Genomic DNA, 8119 nt, shown 5'->3' with positions numbered 1-8119 from the left:
CAATACTATTGTGACTTATTCAAATTTAATTACTTAAAATCACATACACATGTGCCAAAATATACCAGAAATTATTTCATTTTAATACTATAGGCAACACGGAAAATTATTTTTAAAACATCAACATAAACCTAGGCTAATGCATGCTGGGTGACGTAGTTTATTCAGTAGCCTAGTAGTCACTCGTGAACCCAAGACGCCCAAGTCTATCCAACGCGTCGAATAGTGACGAGAAGGGCCCTTGCCCGAGTTGCAATATCTGTCGAATTGGGAATGAGAACGTGTTCATTCATCACCAAATTCCATCCTGCTGATCAGAAAGCTATGTATTTTTAATGTAGAAATGCGGTAAAATTTGTTGAATAAAGGTTCCTTTATTTTTGTGTGGTAGTTTTCATTACCCATGCTGAATCCTATCCCAGCATGCACTGGACAGGAATACACCCTGAGCAGGTTGCCAGTCCATCACAAGGTACACACACCATTCACTCACCGTTCACTCACACACTCACACCTAGGGGTAATTTAGACTCTCCAAATAACCTGCATGCCTTTAGACTGTGGGAGGAAACTGGAGTACCCAAAGGAAAACCACACGAACATGGGGAGAACATGCAAACTCCACACAGAAAGGCCCCGGCTGGTATTCAAACCATGGAGCTTCTTGCAGAGAGGCAACAGTGCTACTCCCTGCCCATGCTAACCCACAGGACACACACTGGAATTCACACTTTTTAAAATAATCAGCTAGCTGCTTCCTCTTTTCACTCTGTGCTCCTCTAGCCAGCTATATACAGCTATTATTCTTGAGCAGTGGTTCCCTGTCTTTCTGCACTGGGGACCTACTTTTGCAAATGGGTTTTCTACGGATCACCCCTTGCGATGTGACTGCAGCTTCAATGGATTATGAATAGTTTCAGAGGATATCATTATCACTTCCGAGGATTATGAATGGTTTCATTGGATTTGGTTATCATTTCTATGGATTAAGACTGATTTCAGAGGATGTGATTATCACTTCAGTGGATTATGAATGGTTTGTGAGGATGTGATTATTGCTTCAATGGATCACAAATGATTTCTGAGGATGTGATTATGGCTGCACAGCATGGGTAATAGCGACTCCCACTCAAACGCTTGATCTTAATGACGGATAAAAGCTGGCAAATTCACACTCTTATTTGAAAGACCCACTCATTCTATTTAAAAAAAAATTATAACACTGAATCTTGCCACTGTAATTTCATTCTATTTGTTCTCTTAAGATGACTGGAAAGATTTGGTTCAGCCATTCCAAGTATAAAGTAGGTGATCCTTGTGAAAGTTATATCCTTCACTAGGTTTATATTTCTCAGAAAGCAGTACAACGTGCCTATTATGAGAAAAATTGATAACACATTGTGTGTGTGTGTGTGCATGCATGCGCACATTTGTGTGCGTGCATGTGTATGTGTGTGCGTGTGCGTGTGCATGGGTATGTGCATGCTTGTGCACATGTGTGTGCATGTATTGGTGTGTGCGCGCGTGTGTCTGTATATATAAGGCATGTATGAGTGTAAGAACTTGTGTGTGTGTGTCACCTTTTAAAAACTCACTTTCGGTTTAGTCTAAAATATGCAAGACTGCCCTAACCTCTGAGTGTAATTTCAACACACTCATCTGGCGATTACAGAGGGTAGTAGAGGAGGTCAGCTCTCTGCATAAGAACACTGACACCCGGGGTCTCTGCCTCAATTAATCCTCTCAATCCGATTCGCCGCTTGCACCTGTGGAAATACCACGTCGACCAGGCTTTCATTAAACAGGTGTCAATCAAACCTACCCCCTTTGAAGAGCCAAAAGCGGGAGCACAAACAGGGAGGAGAGATTTAGCTGGTTTAAGCAGCAGCACACAGTTTCGAGGGGATTTTCAAACCAATTCCACTGAAAGGGAAGCCTAATGTTTTCAGCCAGGAGGGTTCTCGCACACTGCGCTCCTGAAATGATAACTCAGGATAAGGCGGAAAGCCCATTTGCACACTCAGACACGAAATGGCAGCTCTAAGCCTCCATTCCGGCTCTGCTTTCTCCTGCTCGGCACATGGACATAAAAGAGAGAAAACAAGCACATTCATAGATTATTGCACGTATGAGCCACAAAGCTGAAAAACAGAAAACTGAATACCATGTAAATGGTTTCTCACCCTGCACCCTAATTGTCAGAGAATACCACCTCCTTCATGCAGGGTGCCTGTCAAAAAGAAGCAAGCTTCATTAAGCTCACCTGAACTCCTGTGTGTATACATACCTTACACCATATGCAACTGCATTATATATACATGTATAATTCATCTCGCCTGAAATTGTATGCATGTACTCATGCGGTCAATGTTAACATGTTCATCTAACACATACATTTAAAATAACTGATGTGTAATTTTTTTTATGGAACCATCACATTTTCACATTGTTGAGCAAAGAAAATTCTCCCCTTCTAATAACCAGGCATGAGAAGGTATATCCATATAAAACAAAGGATTTATTTCTGCAGAAAGAGTCCGGCACTTTCACACAGCAAGGTGGACAAGTCCGAACTGCTGAAAGCAGGGGCGGTCGCTACTTATTGTAATCAAAAGGTGTCTTACTAATCACATACATAATTTGAAATCTGATTGGTACATGGTCAACACAAAAGCATACAGTAAAATTCAACAAAGTAAATGATTGGTTACTGGATGAGTAATCGTATAGCATGAATACTGAATAAGCACACATCGCCCTCCAGCCTTCAACGTTACATAAACACGCTCTAAATCAAAAAATAATGATTCAGACAGAGGCAGATCCTCCCCAGTATGAATGACAAAAGGGAGGGTAAGGGATGAGGCCAAGCTTATCCGTTTAGACTCCTAGAAATATATAAGCGAGATAGAAAACACACACACACACACACATAAAATGTGCAATATTTCTAACTTCTTGTTGGCCTTGGGAAGTCTGATGCCTGGAGCTAGAGGCTCTGGTGGAATGCCTGAGAATTTAGTGCAGTACATGTTTCTAGTTCTAATAAAGATATTCTCCTTCCTTCACCATAAATCCAAATTCCACCAAGGCTGCCTGTTGTGATTTGACTGGTTAGGTATCGCAGCAAATGTAGGTTGTGGCAAATGATGATGAAGACAGATAATCAGAAAGGCCATTTGAATGGAATGTTTTATTTTGTGCATTTGTGTTCTGTTTATGAGCCTGATATTTGAATAACAACTGACATATAGGAAGAGCGAGTAGAACCAAGGCACTCTTCTAAAGTTAAAAAGCTTTCATAAAAGGCCAGTTCATATTAGAACATTAAAAACTCCAACATGTTTAGGCCAAGCATCGGCCTTCATCCGGGAGTCATTTATTTTATTTATTTATTTATCATTTATTTATTTTTACTCCCTGATGAAGGCCGACACTTGGCCAAAACATGTTGGTGTTTTTAATATTTTACTATGAACTAGCCTTACATTAAAGCTATTTAGCTTTAGAAGACTGCCTTGGTTCTACTCTTTTTGTCCTTGATGTCCCTTGTTTACCAAAGGGCACCTTTGACTATTCTACCGAACACCTAAACTCCTACTACTTTTCAGAGCTGTAGCCCTCTATTTATCTATTTCGTAACAACTGGCATATGCTGAACTCAGGGCTAGACAAATCATAAATCCTTGTGGTAGTCTAGAGAGACGAACAGTGTAATTGCATGACTGCATGCGTGCATTGGCCACCGCTTCCCAGCATGCATTTCGTGCCATTCCTGTGGTTAATTACTGTGAAATCCAGGCTACGTGTCTGCTCCCGGATTCCCGTCCAGGTCAATAAGCTGGAAGAGCTCAAACACATAGAGACAGATACGCGGGTGCACTGGTCGTCAAGGCGCTGCGGCGTTTCCGTGAAGGGTGCGCCGTGCTTGTCGGACGGTGCTGGGCTGCGGTTCTGGGGGAAGGAGTGGGGAGGGGCCATCCTCCGTCAGTCCGCACCCACCCCCCTCCAGGGACAGCGCGAGCTTGCATCACCCATCGCAGTTCCCGCGTCTCTCATATCCAATGCACATCCCTGCAAAACACCCCACCCACTCCCCCTTCCCCCCACCCCCATCCCCAATTACCCTCCCCCCTATAGGGAAGAGGATGGCTGCGGGGAATCAGGAAACTAGGCATATATTTAGGTTTGTAAGGAATATGGATATAATGAACATGGATATTGCCTGTTCCCCCACCCGTCGGGATTGAAATCCCCCGGTCTTCGCGCTGTGCCTTTTTCAGAAGCGCACAGCCTCGCTGAGGTTTCAGTGTAATATCTTACGAGCCCCTCTCCGGAGAGCGAGCATTGCCGAGCAGCTCTTAATTGAAGTTTGATGCTTTCTAGGCTTCTCTCGCCTGGAAGAGAGCCGGGCGCGCATTCTTTTATTAAAGCGCTCTCCTAGTGGGAAAAATGGGACGCGGGAGTCCTAGGGAGAGCCAGGTGGCATTAACCTATAAACCGTGGAAAAAAAAAAGAAAAAAAGAGGGTAAGAATCATTTCTTCCTCGACAAAGCTCCGAGAAAGGAGATTAAATAGAAGTGGTTTCGCTCTTCCCCGAGAACGAGCACAAAGGTTTCCTTTCCCGCCCGAAGAGCGCGAGGCTTTCGCGACGAGAACAATCGGCGCGTTCCGAAACGATTAAAAGGCGGTTAGCGGAGAACGACGGGGAGAAGACGAAAACGGGTCCTCCTTCAGCTCCGAAGGGTTTTCCGCCAAATCGGGCCGCAAGGTTGAGGCGAGGGAGGACGGCTACGTCTGAGGAACGGAGACAGCTGGAAGAGACTGATAAACGAGGGACGCCTTCCTGTGTCTGCTTTGATTTTCTCTTTCTTTTAAAAAAAAAAAAAAAAAAAAAAAAACCCATATCAGAATTCTTTTCTTCCCCTCCTTCCGGCATCTTAAAGCAGGGCGCGCGGCGCAGTCCCATCCAGCTGGACCGCACGCTGTGGCAGACAGACTAGATGGATATCGGAAGCAATGGGGTCCCTTCTGAAAGTATTGCGCTCGCTCTGCTGTGCTTGTCGCGCTTTCTTTTTTCTGGCCAGATTTGCGACCCAATACAAACCAGTCCTGTGTGCCATTGATAGATTGTAGGAAATTTGCACTTGTAAGCAAGCAAGAGCCGAGGGCTGTTTTTAAAGAACTAATGAGCGAACACCTCAGGGCAGAAGGATGGCCCGGATGGCCCTTTGAGCTGTGTTCCAAAGGAATGGAGTTCCAATGTCAGCGGATACAAAACTAATGGAATGCACAATGCTCAGTACCCATCAGAGCTTTTGTCTAATTGTTTAGCTATTTTGTTTTATTGATTCTTTATGTGCTGCTCGGGAATATCTTCCAAATGAATAAATAAATCATGATTTAAATTAATAAATCATACACTCGACCTGTGAATGCTGCACCTGTTCGAGCCGTTGTGCTCTTAACTAGAGCGTGCCCATGACAGGGGTTAAGTGTAGCCAGTGGGGCTGGAGAGAGACCAGCTACGCTCCATCGTAATTAACAGACACTGCAGTTATGGCACATGTACACTAAATTATATGCAGTTGAATGTAACAGCACTGATCAATGGAAAACAACAACAGATGAGTCTAATACATTTCAGCCCACTGTATCCTGTATCACTGTGTTAGTGTTTATCAGGGTCCTATTCCCAGTGAACTGATCTCATCTGTCCCCCCTACGCCTTCAGCCCAAGGCTGACTACCCCCATTTGTGACATCTGTCAACTTGTCTGGTTCCTCACTGAAGCCCCATGGGCTTGTTATTCTTGTGCCAGACTGACACCAGCTTCCAGAAAGGCTGCCCGTCTACCTTCGGCCACTGGTTTAATTACTCTCTGCCTCTTGTTTAATGTACTTTCCACAAGAGGTGGAAGAATATCCATCACTGTCACACGAGGTTCCACCCAGCTTAAGACTGACTGACTCGCTGTGAAGACGCTCATCCGCAAGCTTTTGAAGGCACGGCGCTCTTTAAAGACCGCAGCCACCGAGAGACAGATTTCACTTCAGCCGAGCGTGATGGGGCGACGCAATTGGTCGATGTGTGAGCCCTGATGTTCGGTGGCAGAGGGAGGCGATTTGGGAGCAGATTAGAGCGGGAGCTTATCGCCGCGCTACGCCACTTCCATTCTGACGGACCCCGGGGGGTTTCCCGGGCTCTCGAGCGCGTTCGAAACGAAAAAGGCGGCTTCCGCCCTCGTCCGAGACGGATAGCGGGAGACGGGGGGGGGGGGGGGGGGGGGGATGTTGGCCGAGCGCTACGGGGGAAAGCGGAGCGGCGCTGAGCCCCCGGCGAACGGCCGCGCGGAGAGGCGACCTGACGCGAGGGGGGGGGCGAGGCCCCCGTCAGGAGAAACGGCAGAATGTCAGACACGCTGCGCTCGGTCCGGCGAGCCGGAACTCCAGGCTATTACGTGCTCTATTAGCCTCGTCTCCCACCGCGGCTCCGCTGCTGCTCAGGAGCCTGCGCTCCGCCCAGAGCTCCCACAAGTCCCAGAGCGAGCGCACGACCCAGAGCTCCCACAAGTCCCAGAGCGACCCAGAGCCTGTAAGTGACTGAGCCCTATGCAGGAGCCTGCGCTCCGCCCAGAGCTCCCACAAGTCCCAGAGCGAGCGCACGACCCAGAGCTCCCACAAGTCCCAGAGCGACCCGGAGCCTCTAAGTGACCAAGTCATATACCGGAGCCCCCGCATGACCAAGAAAGCTTCATATCAATGTGCCACTTGAGGAAGGCATTTCCAAAGTAGTTTTGATAAAGGAGACTTGTCTGCTTTAGAGACTTGTCCTCCCCCCCCAAAAAAAACAAGGTCTGCATAACAGCAGTTCGCAGGTTTTACTGGGGAATGAGCTAATAAGGAAACACGAATGCGTTTTTTTACCCTGGTCAATTTGCATGCTGTTAATGAATTAATTCATTTACTTGAGCCTTTAAATTCAGGATGTGCAATATCCAGAATGATTAACTCTCAGCCACCAGGCCAATGGTATTACAGTATGAGCATATCTGCATCATATGGGAATGCTTGCAGTTCATACTGTACATGAAGTCAAGGTGCAACATTAATCACAGACAAACCTGGTGATTCACACAGCAGTCTTAAAATCTGATCCTAACGATGGAAACCCAGTCAGCTGCTGGCCCGACTGATTAGCCTACTGCCCAGAAGCAAATCGCCATTTCATAACTTCAAGAAATTTAAAACACATTTATGACGAAGCTGAAATTAACAATCTTATTTTTTGGACAGTAAAAACTAACAACTCGATAAACAAGCTACAGAGGATATTTTGCTTGTGCAACTGCCCCAGGACCCATTTTATTTGTGTTAAGCAAATTAATTACTGCATAGCTTGTGAGTCTGTGTGTTGAGTAAAGAGTTGATCATTCAATGGGTATTTGAAATGGTGATGTGCCTGGCCACCATATCAATCAGATATGAGCGTAGGGTGTGCCACCGCTGTCCATGGTTCTGAAGGATTTTGGGAGAGGGCAGGAACCTCTGACATTGGTCTTTCTGTCCAGCTGGCACATCACTTTCCCTATAGAACAGAGCAAAAACTCCAGCTTTTCCCAATGTTTAATATTTTATGCTTACTACACATGCATTGTGAGATGGGTTTGCAGGCACAAATCCCCCATACACATTCAGTAAATCTGGAAATCACAGCATCATGCCATGACTTTGTGTCCTCTATCTTAGAGTAAACTGTTCTCCCAACAAAACACAGCAGTTACTATCCCAGAGATTATCAAGCATGCCAGAAAAAAGGAAAAAAATGTTCTATGTGAATTTTCTACATGATTCCTACACAGAATATTCTTAAGAATTCTAAAAATGGTTGTATACGGTAAGTTTTAATGAGAATAGCATCGAAGATGCTAAATATAAACAGCAGTACATAGAAGGCCTTAATATGCATATTGATTGCTAGAAATCAATACCAGTGTAATTTCATTGCCACATCATAATGAATTGGTATATAAAAACTATGTATGTGTATGTGCCTGCATGTGTGTGCAAAATTACATAAGTAGAGAATAAAACTTTTTAAGTGCATTTATTTCAGAGGT

Source organism: Anguilla rostrata, chromosome 6 (assembly GCF_018555375.3).
Source record: "Anguilla rostrata isolate EN2019 chromosome 6, ASM1855537v3, whole genome shotgun sequence".
In the NCBI taxonomy this organism is placed as follows: Eukaryota; Metazoa; Chordata; class Actinopteri; order Anguilliformes; family Anguillidae; genus Anguilla; species Anguilla rostrata.
This window is presented reverse-complemented; position numbering follows the sequence as displayed.